At 33.2% G+C, this 23,180-nt stretch overlaps 1 long non-coding RNA gene across 2 annotated transcripts in view; it reads right to left on the reverse strand.

Moving 5' to 3' along the window:
• Positions 1-23,180, reverse strand: part of LOC140433257 (uncharacterized) — a 117,188-nt gene that overhangs the window by 35,122 nt on the left and 58,886 nt on the right. For both annotated transcript variants that reach the window (XR_011949904.1, XR_011949905.1), the window contains exon 2: positions 16,608-16,993. This is a non-coding gene — a long non-coding RNA (uncharacterized lncRNA). The remainder of the gene's footprint in view (positions 1-16,607; positions 16,994-23,180) is intronic.

Raw genomic sequence — 23,180 nt, forward strand, 5'->3', positions numbered from 1 at the left:
CCAGGATTTTCGGGGTCGTCCTCTCTTCCTCCTTCCTATGGGGCTCCATTCGGTTATTCTCTTTATCCATCTGCTGTCACTAGTTCTTCTTACACGTCCATACCACTTTAGTCGTTTTTGTTCTATGTATGTTAGTATGTCTGTTTCTATTGATTTTCTTTGCTTTATTTCGTCATTACTTCTTCTATCCATTCTTGATACTATGCAGCATCTTCGCAGGCATTTCATCTCTGTTGCTACTACCGAACTGCTGTTTTTCTTGTTTATGATCCAATTTTCAGCCCCATATTTCATAATACATCTCACTAATGTTTTATAAATCTGTGTTTTTGTCTTCATATTTAAGTTCTATCCCACCATACTGAGTAAAGTTGTCGGATTGCTGCTCTTGTTTGTCCTAATCTTTGTATAATTTCTTCCTCTGTTGTTGCCTTTTTCGTGATTATAAACCCCAAGTATTTGAATTTATCCTTTCCTTTGATTGTTACGTTGTCATCAATCTGTAGATCTTCTATGTCTTCTTCACTTTTAGATAAGTACCCTGTTTTCGCGAGGTTAATATCTAGGCCAGCCTTGGTATATTCTTCTTACAGTTTCTTCATCATGTAGCTGAAGTCGTCTTGGTCTAGTGCAATCACTACTTGATCGTCTGCAAGGCTTAACGTATATAAGTATTCGTTCCGTACCGTAAGTTGATAATTTCTTTATATTTAATTTCAACGATATTCAGTGTCTTCTTATAATATTCTTTTTTGACATAACCTAACCTCTATACCACGTTTCTCTATAATCTTTAATATTCTTTTATATATTTAAAATAATTTAATTTAATTTAACTAATTTGTTTTAGTAATAATAATTATATTAATTAACTTATGGTAAGGTTTAAAATTTATGCTGTCGCTAACACAAAGTCTCTTGTTTTAGTTTTTTAGATTTAATAGAAATTTTTCTTGTCCTTCTTTTTGGACGGACTTCCTTGACTGTGTGGTGCACCACACAGGGAACAAACTACAGTAACATGGCTGTTACTGTGAAGCAATCAACATCTACCTGAAACTACTTCAGCTTACATTCACACCTTCAGCTTTCATCCAAATATTCAGCTACTATCCTTTGTAAGATAATTCGGATGGAATTTCCTAGATTAAGAGACTGGGCCGATATAAAGCACAAAATGACTATACTCCATTAATGCTGTACCGAATAGTCACTCTTAGTCTTTTGTTACATTAGGTTCAGTTTTAAATTCTATCCAAAGTAGGTGTATTCAGGTACGTATTTTTTAGCCAGGTAAATAAAATTTTAAGCATAATTTTGTGTACCTATTTTTTTTTTATTTAAAATTAACGTGTCTCGACAGCTTAAGGTCATTGACACGGGTACAGTTTACAACATTATACATATTTTATAAGGTAGTGGCATACTGGAGGGTTTTCTGATGCCATAAGGTATCCATGTGTGAGACGTGTATGCCCTATTCGTAGTCGGTGAATAACTGATTTTTCATTCCTGTTCATAGAGGAGATATTGACGTGAGATAAGTTGGGTTGAACGTTATGCAGTTTAGTTTTTGTTCTACTCCACAGGTCCGCCCATGAGCTGAGGATTTTTTGTTTTATCAATAGTTTAAGATCCGTATGGATTTGGACCTCTTTGAAGGATATGTCAGAAGAACATGCTGCTTTAGCGGCTTGGTCTGCTTTTTCGTTTCCCAATATACCAACATGAGATGGAGTCCAGATCATTATGACTTTTATGTTGGCAGTAGTTGGTTACAGATGGTATGGATTTCCTGGACTAGTGGGTTTTTCGAGAAAATGCATCTAATGGAATAAATCGAGGAAAGAGAATCAGTGCAAATGGCAATATTTATGCTTTCATTTGAAGTAGGATGAATTGAATTATTTAATACTTGGAGTATTCCATATAATTCTGCGGTATAGATACTACAGGTTTTGGGCAATCGCACAGAGCTTATTGTCGTCGTCAGTGTGGACACAGCGAAGCCACAACAGTCTTCATTCTTGGACGCATCGGTAACTATTTAAATTGATTCAATTAATTGCATTTGTACTCGGAAATCAGAATTACAAATTTCTAGGTACGTAAAGCCAGTGTTTATAAGAGATTAGAAAATTTCTTGGAATTTTATTTAGGTAAAAGGATAATGTTTACTTTATATCAAATTATCACTAAATCGGCTTCTATAAGAAGAAAGTTTATTTGAAAAGAACTTTATTTTCCTTTTGTTGTTCATTTAGAACAGAACTCGGTGTAATAACTACAAATATGAGTGATATAGAAATGATTAGTGACGATGTTCTGTACATTCCTGCTACTATTTCAGGAAGTGAAGACGAGTCTGAACCTGAAACATGTTCTGGTTATATTCATCTCACACACGATGCAAAGCAAATCCTGCTTAACCTTTACAACGATAAGTACTACTTAAAAATACTCTTTAGTTAACCTTGCTAATACCGGGTGAATTTTAAAACGATCGGTACCAAGTGGGGCGACATCTCGGCTCAGTAGTTTGATTCACTTTTAAACGCAAGGATTCTATGTATCCCATTAATCTTACCATTTTTTTAACTCTTCATTGTCTGTATACTTTGTATAGTATCAATTCAACAAATTAAAAATCAAAAACAGAAGACAGTCAGATTGAAAAACTCATCAAATAAACAGGTAATTTTAGCAGTTATCAGATATCAGACGTACTTAGGGCTAATTGCCCGTTACAAATTCTAAGAGAGACAATCCCAACTAGAAAGTGGTGCTTCGAAGAATCTAGACAAAAATATGCTAATAGGGGTTTTAAAAAAGTTCCCACTGTGTAATAGCAAGAATGGAATTTCAAAGATAAAGGAAACACATTACAATCAACTGCTAATATGTAAAGAATGCGACTGCACATTATGGCAAGTAATTAGTACAGTCATTAGTAATCATTTTCCAACACTTTCATCTAAACTGATAAAATCAGTCTTTTAGAACGTGGAAACACTCGATACCACGTGGAGCGAATTCTCGCCCCACATATATTTCCGCGAAATCCGACGAGAATATTTAATTTTATATTCGCGGTATTTTGGGTTATTCTGAAGAATTCTCAGAATTCTGAGCAGAATTCCTTAATAAGTAAGATTGCATATTTTTTCTTAGGTCTTCTTTCGACGATGGTTAAATCAGAAGTGATCAAGTGCCACGATCCACTGTGTACGATCTTATAAAAGACGGTCCAGTGTTGCGAAAAAAAAAAGAAAGGATCTGGTGCCCATTGAGTATTACAATATATCATAAGTATTCAGTGAATAACTTACCAACTTTATATAAACTTTTGAGTGAATTAAGAAACAAAGAAATAATCCCTATTTTTAGAGGTTTTTAAAATCTAACGGTTTTATATTTAAAACAGTGAATAAACTCAAGGTAGTTATGGAATCCAGCCGTTTAATAAAGTGGTGGTTCGATTATTTGAAGAGTCTAAGGTCTTGGATGGAACTTGGTTCGACACCCACGATATAGTTGAAAAATGTTGGACCGACGGTAGTAAAAATTGCGTCATCAATGTTCCTCTCTCTAGAGGGAAGAGAATGTGTATTTTACATTGTGGGGCAGAATCAGGATGGGTAGAAGATGCTTTATTACTCTCTGCTAAGAGTGTAAGTGATTGTCGCTTAGATTATCATCAAGATATGGATAGTACTTTATTTGAAGAGTGGTTTGAGCAGAAATTACTACCTACATTAAAAAGAAATAGCATTAATATTTTGGATAATGCTCCGTATCATTGTAGACTAAAGAGTAAATTTCCAAACACTAATTCAAACAAAGCTGAAATTCAAGAATTTTTATCAAAACATGAAATATATTTTATGGATTTTAACACAAAAAATAACTTGTAGAACTATTAAAATTAGTTAAATGTGAAAAAATTATGTTATCGACAGGCTAGCTGAGAATTATGGCTATAAAGTGTTAAGATTACCTCCTTACTATCGTGTACTGAATCCAATAGAATTGTTGTGGTCTCAATTAAAAAGTAATGTGGGTCAAAATAATATTTCTTCTAAATCATTTTCGACTATTGTAGATTTAATTAAGATCGAATGTAATAATATTACAGCAGATAATTGGAAAAAATGTATAGAGCATGTCAAAAAACTGGAAGAAAAATACTTACAGTTCCAAAGCGTTATAAATAGATTAGTTATAGATTTAAAAGATTAGATGATAGTAATACCGATTTAAATGTAGACGATAGTTAAGTTTAAAATAATTTTTTTTTGTATTTTTTTTAGTATGTTAAATATATATTTTAATATATAAGTAATATTTATACGTATTTTTCTTTTACTTTGTGAGATTGCCGTAATTTTGATAAAATGTATCAGTATATAAGTCCGTCCCTGTATACAACTATACCTAGAAGATTAAATCCGAAATATCTTGCAACGAACTATACATTCAACAACTGCATTGAAACTACAATTAACTGCAAATTCAGCAATACCCAGAAGTGACAAAAATTATACAAACAATACGGTTTCAGGAAAGATTTGCTTTTAAATTTCTTTATGTATAATAAATATGAGTAGTTAATATAATCTTTTATTTCACAGGTTTGAGTGTGAGATCTGGATTATGCAATCTACTTAAAATATTCTATATAATTTCATATTTCATCAGTTGATTTCCTATAGTAGTGTCAGTTGGACCTTTTGTCAATGCTTAGTTTCATAGAATTTTAAAATCTGCTGATCACATCACCATGACTGTGACTGCCCATCCAAGCTGTCATATGTCACACGCCTTAACATTTCCGTTAAGACCAAGAGCCATTCTCTCTCCTGATGCCAACCATAATGTAGCTTTACCTTTTTTAAACCATTTTAAACTGTTTGTCCTTGTGTAGTGTAGTGTAATGTACAAATTTATGTTTATGACATTTTCAACAGTTTGTTGGATAGGCCAAAATTGAAGAAGTAAATTGTAACCTCGGAAACCTTTTTTGGATGGTGCTAGAAAGGTCACCAATGGAGACACTGCCGACGGCAGCCAGATGGTTGGTGGAGAGCGAGTCGTGGGTTCGAAACTAGCTTCTGGAACCAGGAATGGGTCCAACGGACGAAATAAGTAAATATACGATAAGAGATATTGGAAAAGATACAGAAATAAACAAAAAGATAGATGGGTAAAATTACCAAAGATAAGATAAGATAAGGAACAGGGCGCCACTTAATTTTTTGAAGTTCGAGGAGAAAATTAAGAAACCTTAGAGAAGAAAAGAGATAAGGAAAGATATTTAGGTTCAGAGATCAAACCCAAGAAAAGATATCAACAGTTAGTTATTTAATAAATTTGGTCAACATTCTACATAAACAAATAATAAGTATATTAGGTATTATACCTACTTACCTACGAAACTTTATCAGCCTGATCTTTCTACTGGTCAAAGGTATAGTTATATTTAAAGATAAAAAGCAAATATTCAGAGTTATGGTTATATCAGGGAACTTTGTTAGGAGTCGACAAATAAAATACATACATAAAACAATAACAATATATTCAACAACCAAATTATGACGCTGCTGAATGCAACACAAGTAATAAAAATACACAAACAACTATGAAATGGTGGTAGGTATACATATAAAAATAAGCAGAAATATAATTAGAAAATACCTTTACAAAGATATAAGTATAACACAATCACGCACAAATAAAGTTATGGCGTATCTCGAGATATTACAACAAAAAATTGAATAAAAAAAATTATAACAAACACCAAAGATAACAAAAACTAATAAAATCTAAATTTACAAAAATACAAAAAAGTTACTGAAGTGAAAACATAAAAATTTAACCAAACCGCACTTGGTTAAGTCGATTATTTGATTCGTAACTAAAAATACTGACTGTTCTTTAAATTTAATGCAAAATTCAGTAGTTTCTCTCAACTACATTTGAAGACATATATGATCGTTAGATACGTCCAGATAATGGAAGATGATATGATGCCATACCGTGTTACTGGCCAAGATAAGTGGAGATACTTAGATTATAGTAACTTACGGTAATTCCTGACGACTGCTGCATTAAGTCACTGAAGTTAATACTATACTGGTATTAAACACTGAATTTAATTACCCTTAAAGGTGCTTTACAACTATACTTAATCTAATATAGTGTAAGATAAAAAAAAACTCTAATAAACAAGTGTATACACACTTATAAAGAAAATTCACAGAGACGGTAAGGTAGCAGATACGATAATGTGAGTTAAGCGTCTTAACTCGACGAATGCCCACCGGTAAGTAAGTTGGTTCCTCTAAAATTTTACCAAACTATCCAAGAAAAGGTGAGGGTATCTTCCACTCAAAAATGATAGGCCAGCTGTATGTATTTCTGAGAAGGTAAAAAGTTCTAACTAACATTGAACATAACGGTATACTTCTACCTACCAACGTGATGAAATATCAAATCTCCTAGATTAGGTTTTTCCCGAAAAACATTACAACGGGCGTTCGACGACAATTACCGCATTTATGAAAAAAGAACCCGGAAAAGGATTAACTAAGGATTCGCCAAACCGGCGTCTTTAAATAAATACTTAGGTAGATTCTTCAGTCATATTTCGGTAGTTTCCTAATAAAAATTTCTGATCGTAAACACGACCATCAACGTATCATCCACATGGGTAAAAGGAATTAAAATTAATTTAATATATTAATTAAAAAAATGTTACAAAATCTAAAACGTTATATCACATAAAATCTTTTATCAACTTTCAACTTCTAATTTTTTGGTTTATTTCAGATGCCTTTCATTTGATCAAAGTTTATTTATTCGAGCATTCAACCTCATATCAATTTAATCTATATTTATTGAACAACAAACTATTTAAAGTGGTCTATCTTTATTATAAATCATTTTATTATAACATAATTTCCAGAATTTGCAATATTCAATGTAAGAGTCTTGCGGACATCCAGTATAGTGAGCTCTGTAGAAAATACTGTAATACCCAAATCCACTCATATAATCACCCTGATTAAACATAAAAAATGACCGCGTAGGTTATACCTCCGACAAAACCCATTTTTTTAACCAGTGTCATAATAACGCACAATACTTCTATTATGGTAACAACAACCGCTTCCAATTCTTCCGAATTCCAGCGATAATTAATTCCCGAGTGGGGAACGAAAGTAATTAAAGTGGAGCAATAATTTTCAATTTTTCAAAGTAACACCTACGTCCCATGCATTGTCAGTCGACTTTTGAGTAATCACTGTTGCAAAATGATTCGAAACACAGTAGCCACTGCTTGATTGAAGTCAGGCACAGTGGTGTGTTGGGAAACTGATAAAGATTCAGTCGGGGGAGATTAAAAGTGACTCTCAAGGGTCCATGTAGCGAGATTGGCTGGTTTATTTCTTCAGTTCCTTAAAATTGTGTATTGATAAATCTACATACGATTATTCACGGTTTGTTAGGTATATTTCAATCATTATGAAACAAAAAAAATATTGTGCAAATGATATTAATAAAATGGTACTATTCAAATAAAAAAAATAAATGGTTTTATTTTAAATAATATATAAAACAACACGCCATTATTTTTTTAGGAAGTATACATGTTTGCATCTACTATAATTTTTTTTGTCCATTATATAATCTTATTGGTTATAATGTATACATGGTGATTGATTAAGAATGTCCAATCACTAAGTTGTAGATTTTAGATCTCATAATATGATGATTCTGCCCAGCATGCCTTATACAAATATTGCTAGTTTCCGAGATACGGAGTGATTAAAGAAGAAATATAGATTTTGATTTTCGCAATAATTTTGTATATTTTCAAAATTTTCTTTTTAAAAATTGGCAATTTTATGTTTTTTGGCATACATTGGGATTGCTAATTTGGCATAGCTGTAATCAATGCGAAAACTGTTGTTTTATGTATTAACGAACATATTCACAATTATACTTAAATTGAAGGTAACCTAACTACAAACTATTTTGAAATATTTACAACCGCCTAGAGTAGACGGGGTTTTTAAGTCCTAAAAGTCAACACGGAGCTACAAAAACTATTATTGCCGATAAACAAGAAATTTTAATTCGTGTTGCCGAGAATCCAGATATCAGTAGGTACTGACCGAATAAGTCTGGCAATAGGGATAAGCCAGTCGTCTGTTTTTAGAATATTGAAGAGGGAAAAACTGCATCCATATCATTTCACTCCTGTTCAGAATTTACTACCTCAGGATTTATATGCGGGTCTACATTTTACTCAATTTTTACAAGATAAACAAAATATTAACCCAGATATTTCTGGATATAATTATTTTTACAGATGAAGCAATATTTACCAGACGAGGAAAGTTTAATTAAGAATGTTATTTGGAAAAATAATCCTTTGTGAGATTTTTAAAATTCTCATACTAAGAGAGAAATCCATTTTCAGCACGACTTTAAGTTTAACATTTAGTGTGGTGTAATATGTGCCTACCTTATAGGTTTTTTTGAACTGCCAACCAATTTAAATGGACCTCTATATTTAGATTTAATTAAATTTATTTCAATTCAATTCAATTCGACTTAATGCGATTAAATACGTTTCAGTTCGATTTAATTCGATTCAATTCCATTGAATTCCATTCAATTCCATTTAATTCCATTCAATTCCATTCAATTCCATTCAATTCCATTCAATTCCATTCAATTCCATTCAATTCCATTCAATTCCATTCAATTCCATTCAATTCCATTCAATTCCATTCAATTCCATTCAATTCCATTCAATTCCATTCAATTCCATTCAATTCCATTCAGTTCCATTCAATTCCATTCAATTCCATTCAATTTAATTGCATTCAATTCCATTCAATTCCATTGAATTCCATTCAATTCCATTTAATTCCATTCAATTCCATTCAATTCCATTCAATTCCATTCAATTCCATTCAATTCCATTCAATTCCATTCAATTCCATTCAATTCCATTCAATTCCATTCAATTCCATTCAATTCCATTCAATTCCATTCAATTCCATTCAATTCCATTCAATTCCATTCAGTTCCATTCAATTCCATTCAATTCCATTCAATTTAATTGCATTCCGTTAAATTCGATTTAACTCGACTACATTCGATTTCATTTAATTCCATTCTATTTTGTTCGATTCGTTTCGATCCTATTCGATTTGATTCGATTCGATTCGTTTTTATTTAATTCGATTCTATTCGATTCAATGTTATTTTATTCTATTTTATTTTATACATTTTTTTTATTAATTAACTTTATTATTTTATTAATTATTTACGCATGGAACTGACTTTACTGCTCCACGTAGTGTGTGGTAGCACGATCTCTTCTTTCATTGCGTTTCAATGCGTTTCACTGCCTTTTATTGCGTTTCATTGCCTTTCATTGTGTTTCATTGTATTTCATCGCTTTTTTTTTGTTTTTATTTTTTACACCTCCATACTATCTTTTTCTCTGATCAATGCAGTCCTTCTGTTACCAGCTGAAGTCTGTTTGAAGAGGTTTACTCTCCGGACGCTGGAACTCACTTAAAGCATGGGTGTATGTTACCTGAAGTAAAATTTAATTAAAATATTAAACATCAAATAATAATAATAACATGTACAATCTTTGGTAACTTTATATATTTTAAAGGGTTTTTACCCTCATATTTTGGTGGCTCAGGCATGGTAACCTGTAAGTATAACCATTTTGCTTTGTTAACCTTAGTCAAAATTTTAAACCACGTTTGCTTTAATTAAATGGTTTATACTTATTTTAGGTATTTTTAACCTGATGATGGAACTGTTGTTCCGAAAACGTTCGTGTTTTTGATGTAGCCCTTTTAAGGGTTTTTTTATACAATATACCCATTGACAAAGATTTAACCTCTTTTTTGTGATAAGTGGTATACAGCCAGCTGCAGGAATTATTTTCCTTGTGGATTTTTTTTTAAAGTATTAGGAGGTAGCTGACAGTTAACTTTACAAATACCACTACAGTATTAACATAGTTAGAACAAAACAGGCTTGAAGCCAAATACAAGAAGACGATAATATGTACATCATGACATTAAAATATTTCTTCACTACTACTCTAACATTAATTGTACTTTCACAATTAACTCACACAAAAAAGATAATTATCTATATATATATATATATATATATATTTATTTACACCTCATTTAACATTATTTAGAAACCATTTCAACAAAACTTTGAAAAAAAAACACTATTGGCTAGAATATGGCTTTTTAATTGAGCTGATAACCTGCAATTTTTATTACAAGGCTGTTCAAGAAGCAAACTAAATAATTATTCAAATATTAGGATGTAAATGTTTTGGGTTTAGTGGCAATTATTTGGCAATTTGTTTTTATTTTGGAACTAAGTTAGTTTTAATCGCTGGGTGTTTGTTTAGATTATTTAATTTTAAATTTGTTAATAAAAAAAGAAACTGTCTAGAATTTGGTTGTTTGCGATAGTAATGGTGCAGTGGATTTTATCAGATGCTGTTGTAAACAGTTCGGTTGATTACATTTTAGTATATTGCGTAGGATTTTTAACCATGGTATTTTCCGTAGACCACTTCTGCTTTTGAGTTTACAATGCAGTCTTAATTGTAGCAGAAGGTATTTGTAATATTGTTGACTCCCGAGAGAGTAAAATATTATATAGTGATATCATGCCTTGATCGCTTAGCTACTATTAATGCCCATATCCCACAAGATTATGTTGCAATATGAAAGATAAATGTGTTCAAGCGAGCACATTCTAGGAACTACAAACTATGGTGGAGGAACTAGCACACATCTAGCTCCCAACAGGTCGGACTAAAAATAAATATGACAAAAACAAAAACAATGACAAACAAAGACGACCTCAGATGTATAATTATAAATGGCAATAAGATAGAAAAAGTACAGGAATATATCTACCTAGGCCAAATTCTGACACTTGATAAAGGGATTCAAAGTGCGAAAATCATTAGAAGAGCGGGATTTGGAAAACTCCGTTTTGGATACGTCTTCTTCTTTACGTACCATCTCCGCGACGGAGGTTGGCAATCATCATAGCTGTTCTGATCTTAGATGCTGCCGCTCTAAATAGTTCGACTAATCTGCATCCGTACCATTCCCTCAAGTAACGCAACCATGGGATTCTTCTCCTTCCTACACTTCTCTTGCCCTACATTTTCCCTTGTATAATTAATTAAAGTATGTTGTATCTTTCATTACGCATAATATGCCCCAGTTACTGAAGCTTTTGTGTCTTGATGGGTTCCAATATTTCCATTCTTTTGTTGACTCTTCTCATGACTTCGTTGTTTGTTACATGCTCGGTCCATGATATCTTTAGGATTCTTCTATACACCCTCAGCTCAAATGCTTCCAACTTTTTAGTAATCAACGCGTTAAGTGTACATGCTTCTATCCCGTAAAGCATAGTCGAGAGAATATAACACCTTGCCAGCCTAACTCTCAAGTCTAATTTCAGTTCTCTTGCACAAAGTACCTTTCTCATTTTATTAAAGTTTGTTTGTTCTTTCTCTATTTGAACTTTGATTTCTTTGGAGTAATTGTTTTTGTGATTAATAATTATGCTAAGATAATTGTAGTTTTTAACTTGTTCTAAATTTTTACCGTAAATTGTCTTTTTTTTAATTTCATCATTATTTTGGGTTTTTGATATCCTCATAAATTTAGTTTTCTTGATGTTTATTGATAATCCATATTCTTCTCCATACTCAACTATATTGTTCATTAGCTTTTGGAGGTCTTGGAGGATGTCTGCTATTATCATAGTATTGTCCGAATATCTAATGTTGTTAATTGGTATTCCATTGAACTTTATTCCTGCTGTTTTTCTCTCAAGAGCTCTTTTCGTAATTTCTTCAGAGTATGCATTGAATAGTAGTGGTGACAATACACACCCTTGTCGCACTCCTCTTTTAATTTCTAACTCTTTTGATGTGTATTCATTAATGCTTATGTATGCCTGTTGTTTATAATATAGATAGGCAGTTGATCTGACCCCGGGCTTTTTCCCTTTCTGGTGTTCTTTAGTGCATACAATATTTCTTCCTTTGTAATTTATATACTTGTTTCTCTGTCCTTGAAAGATATGTTCTGTAGGTTTCCTCTTTCGTCGTCGAAGAGCTCTTCCATATATTATTTCCATCGTTTTAGCTTTTTGTCAGTCGTTTTTTGTCAAATCATAGTATTTCCATTTTTATCTAAAGTTGTATTGTGGTTTCTTTTTGCAGCCCTGCCATTTCTTTGACCTTTTTATGTAGGTTGAATAAGTCGTATTTGTTTTGAAGATCTTCTATCTCTTTACATTTTTCCTTTTGATATTTAAGAACTGCAAAATACCGCAGTACTTGAGGAGCAAAGTATTTAACTAGTGCATCCTTCCTCGATGAATTAAAAATCAAAACATAAAATGCAACCAACTATTATTTAGAATTTGTTTTCTATTTCTCTTTTGTTAGTTCTTTATTACAATTTTTATAAATAATAATATAAAATTTTATTATAAATGATACTTAAATTATCAATGTCAGACCTCTTAGTAATACAATCTGACTTTTTTATCCAAACCATTTCGTTAAATTTTCTTTTACGTAAATTAATTTCGCTTTCCAGAATTTTTAGTTCTTGAAAAATGAAAACATGATCCTCATTGATCACATGCTCTGCTAAGGCACGCGACTTAACATTTCTCTTAATATCACTTCTATGAAAAGGTAAATTTACGAAATAATTTACGTGAGGTTTGACCGACGTAAAATTTACTACACGTGCTACACTGTATTCAATAAATAATGTTAGAGCTTTCCCTCGTCAGAAGAAAGATAAGAGAAGCCAAAGTGAAACCAAAAACAGAAAAATATCAAGAAATAGATAAGTATCAGAGTAGATTGAGCTATGGTTATACAGGAGTGGTTATACAGAAGGATCCTGAGGATACCATGGATAGACAAAGTCATCAATGAAGAAGTACTGCGGAGGATGAACAGAACCGCGGATTCGGTCAACATCGTAAAGGGCCGTAAGCTGCAGTACTTGAGGTATATATTGAGAAATCAAGGCAGATACGAGCTACTCAAATGCATTTTGCAAGGTAAAATTGAAAGAAAAAGGGCCCCATGACGAAGAAGAATATCCTGGCTTGCTAACCTGAGAGCATGGTATACAAAAACCTCAACCCAGCTATTCCGTATAGCAACCAACAAAGTCATCATAGCCAGAATGATCGCCAACGTTCGGAACGGACAGGCACTTGAAAAGAAGAATCAGAGTAGATATAATAACTTCAATGTCTATCGAAAGGTGAAGGAAATAGCTGGGAAGTTCTTAAAATGCAAGAGCGAAAAAATAATAGATGATTAAGGCTTTGTCATAACCAAAGAAGATAAAAAGAAAGTATGGGAAGAATACTTGGATAAACTTTTCCACGACCTTAGAAAAATACGACAACCCACCATTAAAGAAAATTCAGGTCCCGAAGTTCTACCAAAAGAAATAACGGCGGCCGTCAGACAAATGAAGAATGGAAAGGCACCGGGACGTGATAAAATTTCTGCAGAACTGCTGAAGCTATTAGATGCAAAACAAATAAAAATAATAAGTGAAATATTTAATGAAATACGCATGGCAGGAAAAATAATAGTAGAGTGGCTCAAATCGGAGTTCGTACCATTGCCCAAAAAACCAGGAACAAAAGATTGTGAAGACTATAGGACCATAAGCATAATAAGCCATCTGCTAAAGCTGTTTTTAAAAGTTATCCACAAAAGAATTTACCGAAAATGCGAGGAACAAATTGCGCCCAATCAATTTGGATTTGTGAACGCCGTTGGTACGAGGGAAGCTTAATTTAGTGCGCAGGTATTGTTTCAGAAATGTAGAGATGTCAGCTGTGATGTTTTTACATACCTGATTGACCGCAAGAAGGCTTTCGATAGAGCATGGTATAGAAAGACCTCAACACAGCTATTCCATATAGCGAGTACAAGCTATTGAAAGTTTTAAAATCCTTAGTGGCAATCCAAATGGCTGTATTTTACTTAAACAATTTAACCTATTTCGGTGTTGAAGTTGGTATAAATGGAAGACAAGAATTAGATAACTAATTAAAAATTAGATAATTAGAAAATTACACCAAAACAAAGACTCCACTGCAAAATATCGAAAGCTTTAATGTTATTTATTCCATACCGCTTAGCACGTGTGATAAATGTTAGGTCGGTCAGACCCCACGTAATTGATCTCTTAGATTAACTTTTAATAGAACTGATATCAAAAAAAAATTTTAATCGTGTGCCTTGGCAAAGCACGTGATCAATGAGGATCATTTTTTCATTTTTAAAGAATTAACAATTTTGGACAGGAAAATTAAATTACGTAAAAGAGAATTTAAAGAAATGGTTTGAATAAAAAAATCAAATTGTATTAATAAGACATCTGACATTGATAATTTAAGCATCATTTATAATAATCTTTTTGTCTTATTAATCAAAAAATTTAAAAGTAACAAAGGAAATATAATAATAAATAAATAAATTAAATAAAAATAAAAAATAAATTTAAATAATGGTTTGAAAGTTTGTTTTATTATCTGTAAGAATTTTATTTGTAATTCATTATTCTACTAATTTTACCTAGAGATTTTTATGTCTGTTTATCATTTTGCTATAGATTGTTTTTTTCGTTAATTTCTTTTCCAACCTACCGAATTATTTTATCAGTCAAACGACATATGAGTGATGTCAAATAACCATCAAGTAATTAATTCCTTATGTTTATCAACGATATTGTATTAATTATTAACCACGAACATTAATTTTTTTTTGTTTATATTAGTTTTATCTAAATATAAACTTTGTCTTGAGAGAGAGGAAATAAAATCTCCGAAAGCTTGACTAAGCTCCAATCAAAGCGTTTTACTTTTAGCCAGAAAATATACTCAGTGACATTAGAAGTGTTACACCCAGAAGGAATAATTTCTTGAACTTAATTTTTTGGTAACATGGTAGGTTTACATCAAGAATGAAACGATAACGTTGTCAAGAATTTTTATTAACAAGTAATCATAAAAAAAATTAATAATGTGTTTGGCGACCCCGTAGCTGAATACACTCCTGTATACGTCTAGGCATTGACAAAATGAGATGATCGATGTCTGCTTGTGGCACCTCGTTCCAAGCAACTTGAACTTCATGTATTAACTGTGCCAGAGTCTGTGGAGGATAGTGCAAAGTGGACAGTTTCTTTTCCATCATATCCCATACATGTTCGATAGAATTTAAATCCGGAGCACGGGGTGGCCTAGGCAAAACATTAATGCCAGCTTCTTGGAGAAAGTCCATAGTTTGACGAGCAATATGGGGCCGCGCGTTGTATTGCTGAAAAAGGACGTCTCGACGACCGTCGAAATAAGGCCGTAAAGTGATTGGTAAGATGCCATCAACATAACGCGCAGCTGTCATATTGCCTAGAATAAATACAAGTGGTGATCGGCTACCATAGGCAATAGCCCCACAAACCATTACTCCAACTGTCCTGTATACATGTCTCTCAACAGCAAACCCGATATCTCGTCGCTCTCCACTGCGGCGTCTTACCATCCCACGACCATCATGTATTCCTAAACAGAATCTTGATTCATCGCTAAATGCTACATTACGCCATTCTGCCACCCAGTGCTGCCGTTCTCTGCTCCAATTCAAACGTTGATATCAGTGATCCGCAGTCAAAGGAAGCACTAGTCGTGGGCGGAATGAAACCAGTCCAAAGGCTCGAATTCGACGATATCGTGTACGCATACTAACAGGTCTACCTACTACTCCAATTCATTGGTCAGCAATTTGACGCGTAGTAGCAAACCGGTCTCGCAGAGCAAGTAATCTAAAGCGCCTATCTTGACGCTCTGTGGTACGCCTCGGTTGACCAGTAGGTCTTCTTCGTGTTTCTCTACCTTCGATTGTTCACACACGATAGACACGCATAACAGTCATTGCTGTACAATTAACGCGACGGCGTATTTCGCGATACGACAAATCCATATCTCTATACGCAATAATTCTGCCCCTGTCAAAATCGCTTACATGGTGGTAATTTTGATGTCTTCGAACTCGAGGCATTTTCTTACACTCAATACAATTAGACTGAGGAATAATAACTAAATAACTAAAAATTTCTATACATATCTGACATATTTAAACATATCTATTTAACATATCTAAATTATTTTTTAGATATGTTAAAAAAATTTAAATTTTTATTCTTATAGTTGTAAGTATTGAAATATTCATTTTGTTTACATATAATAATTAATTATTCTAATAAATTTACAGTTTTCTCCTGAAGAAGTCACAAAATCGTGACGAAATATTGAGACAGAACAAATAGAGTTTTATTTCCTACAGACCGATTGCTGATACTATAAATCAATATATATATATATATATATATATATATATATATATATATATATATATATATATATATATATATATATATATATATATATAAGACGGTCTTATAAGATCTCACCTACTTTTCATGCACCTCACTGCTTTCAAGGTATCACCTCCAATTTACGAACTTGATAAATGACCTTCCATGCGTAATTCATCAATTTTCATTCCCTTTCGTCAGTATGAAATCTCACGAAGTTGTGTACAACCCGGTCAGTTATAATTAATTCTCGATCGAAACTATTGTTTGGCTATTGTTTGCTGGTTTGTTCCACTTCATTTCAAATTTCGTGTTGATGAATCGATTCCCTACTGTTTGCCATTCCATTGTTGTTGGTGCCAAAATATTCTTGGATACATTAATCATTCATAATTTTCTACAATCGTTGCACTAACTTTTCGTTACAATCGGCCTTTTCTATAATGCTTGGTTTCTTTTGTAAAACGATAAATTGTGCCAGTCTAAAACAAACATAAAAAATTTTTAATGTACAAATGTATCGTTGGCTTTTCATTTATAAAATAAATTTAATGGGAAAATGTTCTTGCTAATTTATTTCTTATTAATAATTTAATAATAATAATGCAAACAAACAAAAATTGTACATACAAATGTCATAAACTAAGAGCGATTATTTGATACACCGAGTTCATTCTTTTTCTTCTTAGGGTGCCTCTCCGTTCCGAACGTTGTCAACGATTGATATATGATGACTTTGTTAGTTGCTATACGGAATAGCCGTGTTAAGGTATATAGCATACTCTCAGGTTAGTGTTACGATAAATTCTGACCCAAAAACGGTAAATATGTTTATTACTGATATGCAATTAATTCGAGTATTTTCTAGGTCATGTCTACCTGACACATGATGCTATAAAAACAAAGTTCGAGGCGAGTCGATGGGAAATCCAGTTTGCCCTTACCGTTTTCGCCGTCCAGTCTACCAGAAGGTTTTAGACTTTTCGAGATAACGGCGATTTATGTATATAAATAAAACATTTTTATATGGAGGAACAGTTAATATCTGAAGACCGCGCCCGCGATTTTAATTGTTACGCTCGCCTAAAATAAACTATGTATTAATTAGTGGTTAATAAACTTATATAAATTATCGTGCTTTTTAATAAACTAGAATAAGAACAATATAATAAATTAATAAAGACATTATAAATGAAATAAAGACACAACAGTTAAATAAATTCTCATTACATTAGCAAGCCAGGATATTCTTCTTCGTTCTGGGGCCCTTTTTCATTCAATTTTACTCTGCAAAATGCATTAAAGTAGCTCGTATCTGCCTTGATTTCTTATTATATGTCCCAATTACTGCAGCTGACGGCCCTTCACGATGTTGACCAAATCCGCGCTTGTGTTCATCCTCCGCAGTACTTTTTCATTGGTGACTTTGTCTGTCCATGGTATCTTCAGCATCCTTCTGTATAACCATAGCTCAAAAGCCTGAAGTTTTGATATAGTTTCCGCCTTCAATGTCCACATTTCTACTCCGTACAGAAGTATTGAGTACACGTAACATTTAAGGAGCCTTATTTTTGTTTCTAGGGTGAGCTCATTGCTCTTGAAAACAGAGCTCATAGTCAATAATGCACTTTTTGCCTTTCCGATGTGACATTTATTCTCTTGGGTATTGTCTCACGACTCATTGATTATAGTTCCCAAGCAGTTGAAGTGTGAGACACGTTTAATTCTCATTTGGTTCACATACAGATTTGCTCCAGTTATGTTTTCCTTGCTGATGATCGTTAGCTTAGTTTTGCTGATGTTTTTATCCAGTCCATATATTCTGCTTGTTTTCGTTATTTTGTTCATTAAGTTTTGCAGCCCTTCTGTGGTATTGGAAAACACTATTATATCGTCTGCATACCGCAGGTTATTGAGCTTGACTCCATTTATTGAGATGCCTTCATCAATATATTTAAGAGCCTCTTTAAAAAAGTGCTCCGAGTACAGATTGAATATCAGTGGTAAAATTATTCACCCCTGTCTCACTCCCGTTAACATTTTGACTTTATCTGAATATTCTTCATCTGTTCCGAGCATCGCTGATTGATTCCAATACAGGTTAGCTATTGTTTTTAGGTCTCTTTCATCAATTCCTTTCCTCTTCAGCACTTCCATCATTTGTTCATGCCTGGCTCTATCGAAAGCCTTCTTGTAGTCAATTAGGTATGCAAAATCATCACCGCTGACATCGAGTTCATACAGTGAGACAAATAGTTACTACATCAGCTTTTGTAAGTGCGGCAATTACTAAACTATTTCTCTTATGTCACATGCTAGTCAGATAATACCACAAATCATCAATGAGAGGAAGAATACTTTCCTTTAAAGAAAAATACCGAAGAGCAGGCCAAGTTTGCCAAAGGTAAACAGCTCTTACTTATATCTGTGATCATTGGTCCCAAATACAGGAACATTCCGGGAGAAGATAAAACGTAGTTGTGAATTAGCCAATATCGCTATGTCCAAAATATGCACTCAAATATGTAAACACCTTAATATTTCAAAAACCTAATACAATCAAAAAGAAGAAACATTGTCACTGAACTGTACTGCTATAACAATGGTTTTCTTTGGGTCCTTGGATCAGCCATAGAACCAATAATTCTCATATAGTCAAACTAAAAATCAGTAACAAACTCTCCGGCAAAGTCCAAATGCAATAATTAAATTATTTTGAACATGTCTTGTGGTCAGACAGAAAATATACAGAGACTCATCATTCAAGGAAAGTTAGAAGGCTGAAGACTACAAAAAAGATCTCCAACAAGATGGATTTACCAGATCACAGGCAGTTGTAAAAGACCGACGCTTAATGTAATAAAAATAATTAGAGACATATGTCTATGTAGACGGACCTTACACGATATCACGACGACCACTACAGGGGGTCAAGACTGAAGAGAGAGTTAGCTAAAGTAAAACGTATATGGAAAATCTTCATTTAAAAGTAAAAATAGTTCTCATCACGGCAGAGTTCCTTTCCTAAGGAAAAGAAAATGCTAGATGCGTACGGATGGATATGTTAAAGGAAGATCTTTAGTCAATACTCAAAGACCGTTAAGCGTCCGATCAATACTCGGTCAAGGAGAAGTGTGGGACAAAAGCGGTCAAGCGATCAATACTTAATCGCAGCGGGAAAGGAAATCTCTGATAAGTACTCGGAGATCGGGGTAGAATTTCTTGGAAAATCAATACTCCTGATAAAACTTAGTTCTCGTCGTTATTCGCGGCATTTTATACTTTTCGCTGCAAACAAAGTAGTTGAAAGTTTCATTTATTTAGGCAGTTCCGTCAACAACAATGGCATGTGTGAACAGGAAATTCTACGACGTATACAGATGGGTAGAACCGCTATGTCCAACCTCACTAAAATATGGAAAAACACACACATAACAAAAAAAGCTAAGATCAATCTTGTAGGAACACCAATTTTTCCAATATTTAGCTATGCCTCTGAATCTGAAACGAGGACTATCCGAACAGCATATAAGAAAAGAATCGATACATTTGAGATGTGGTGTTGGAGAAGAATAATTCGAATTTCTTGGAGAGCCAGAAAAATAGATGGAGACCTCTTCAGATCTCTCTCTCTTTTGTCGTTTCCCCATTACTGAGAATCGTGATTTCTTCCAATATTCCTAACAATGATTCTCCATTAGTCTCTATCTGTAGCTGCTCTGAGAGCTTCGCAGAATGAGTTTTTAGTTGAGTTCTTAATTTGGTCGGACCATCTTTTTGGTGATCGTCCTGTTGATCTTCTCCCCAGAACATTTCCAGAAACAATTAATCTCTTCAAACTATCGTCACCTCTGCGAACCACGTGACCGAAAATATGCAGAATACGTTTCAGACATATTGTCGACAGCCTTCCTGCTTGTAAAGAATTTGTTAGATGGTTACTAAATCAGAAAAATCAAAATACAGATTTTTTTCAGATACATTTTGTTTTTAGAGAAAGCTACATTCACCAAAAATTAAACTTTTGATGTGCATAATGCACAATATTATTCGTACGTTGGTGACGAATAATAATAAATATCTACTTGGGTATGTGGAATTGCCTGCTCGTTTAAATGGTCATGATTTCTTACATTTCCTGCAAAATGTTTTACCTGATTCGATAGATGATGTGCCTTTAAATATTCGGCAAAACTTATAGTTTCTACATGGCAGCTGTCCGGCCACCTTTAGAAGGAATGTACGAGACTCTGTTGATAATAACTACGAAGACCAGTTGCTTGGCCAGTAAGGTCGCCGAATTTAAATCCTTGCGATTATTATATTTGAGGATATATAAAAGCATTTGTCTCTTCCATTTCGATACAAAATCGGGCGCAACTCTGGCTAAGGATACAAGATGCTTACAATGAATTTAGAAACAACTATATATATACATATATATATATATATATATATATATATATATATATATATATATATATATATATATATTTTCGTTATTTAATTAATTTTTTAATTCTCCATTTGTCCCGAATATTAGAATTACATCGTTATCATATCGCTGATGATACAGGTACTGTCCATTTGTTTTAATAGTCTATTATTCCCGAAGTAGTTTTTTAACGACATCCTATAACAACTTATTGAACAATTTTGAAGCCATTTTGTATCCCTGATTAATCCTACATCTTAATTCAACTGATTCCGTTTCTGAGCTTAATTTATTCCAGTTAACGATTTATGTCCACTATAAGATCTCCGAATGTAGTCAATTTGACTAGATAAAATGTCTAAGAGAATGGACTAATAAAAAGTAATTTTTTCTGACTTTTCTACACTTTTCATGTTTAAGATTATAATTTTTAAAAGGATATGCTCAGTAATAATATGTAAATACACAAAGTCTTCCTAGGCAACTTCATAGTGTTACCGTGGGATTGAAGAAAGTTTAAATTATTTAAATCACATGTATCTACTTAAAACTTATCAATAACGTCATCAACGATTACAAAGGAATAAATGAGTACATTCAGTAATATGCTAATAGGCAGTAACACGATCAACTGCACTTCAAACACAATTATTCATTGATAAGGATCTCACAAATCTCATTACAGTATTTTTCACAATACCAATCACATTCATTAAAGTGGTGGTCAATTAAGTGAAACTGGAAACTAAAGATGCACCGAATTCATGGGCGTACATATGCATTTTTTATCAGAATGCATATTGATTTTAGAGTAAAATACATTTTTATCAGCTGATTACATACATTCTGGGACAATGTGTATTTTTGTGCAGATAGTGAATACTGAATAATTACGGGATTGCACGCTGAAGTGCCAAAGTATTGTACTCTAATTAAGCTGCCACATGTATTTAATTGTTTTTTTTAAGTAAATTAATCTAAATATATAGGGGAGATAGACTTATACAATTTTGTGTGGAGATCATTCTTTAAACAGCTAACACCTTCTTCAAACAACATGCTAGAAGGCTATACACTTGGAAATCGTCTGTCGACAGAGAAGACAGAATTGTTAGAGATCAAATTGAGTTCATTTTCCTAGATCACAAATTTAAGAAGTATGTACGGTTTAAATCATTGACTTTTCCAGTTTGGTTTTCGCGAGAATCAATTGAGCTTATCATACAGAAAAAAATAGCTAACAGAAATTTTAAAGCATCAGGCAATATATGATGAATTTTCGGTGTTCATCGGGAAAGATGTAAATCATTTATCATCATCATCATCAATCAGCACTGAGTTGTCCATTGTTGAACATAGGCCTCCTCTAGACTTTTCTATCTGCTTCTGTTCTGCGCCTCTGCTATCCAAATGGTCACGATTCTTTTGAGGTCGTCGGTCCATCGCGTTGGGGGTCTTCCTCGGCTTCGCTTGTCAGCCCGTGGTCTCCACTCAAGCAATTTTTTTGTCCAACTGTCGTGTTTCATTCTTGCAACATGTCCTGCCCATCTCCATTTTTGCCTGGTAATATGTTCGATAATGTCTTCCACTCCGGTTCGTCTACGAACTTCCTCGTTTCTTATTCAATTTCTTAAGCTTATTCCAAGCATTGATCTCTCCATCTTTCGTTGTGTCCTTCTCAATTTTTCGGCTGATGTTTTTGTGAGAGTTAAGGTTTCTGCTCCGTATGTGAGGACTGGTAGAATGCACTGGTTAAAAGCTTTTCTTTTTAAATGGATCGGTATATTTGTTTTAAATACGTCTCTCATTTTTCCGAATGCAGCCCAACCCAGACTTATTCTTCTGAGTAGCTCGCATGTTTGGTTATCTCGCGTTAACCTTATTTCGTGACCCAAATACACATATTTTTCCACAAGTTCTATGGGCGACTTTTCGATTTCTATTTCTTCTATTTCTTTTGTGTAAATCATTACAAGCAGTATATTATAAGAACTATTTGGAGAATAGTTAAGCAAATCTTTCAAGTAATCCCTGCTCTTTTTGGAGGCATGTTAGTGCTACAGGTGGGTCTAGTGCTTATCCTAATGTAAATTCTAATAAATGTGACGATATAGTAGCTCAGAGTGGTGATGAAATAGTCAATCTATTTGCCACTGATTTTTCAGGTACATATAATAATTGGACTATAGTGTGGATTTCCAGATTCTGAAATTTAGTCTGATGTTTTCGAGGGG

Source organism: Diabrotica undecimpunctata, chromosome 2, assembly GCF_040954645.1.
Source record: "Diabrotica undecimpunctata isolate CICGRU chromosome 2, icDiaUnde3, whole genome shotgun sequence".
NCBI classification, from domain to species: Eukaryota; Metazoa; Arthropoda; class Insecta; order Coleoptera; family Chrysomelidae; genus Diabrotica; species Diabrotica undecimpunctata.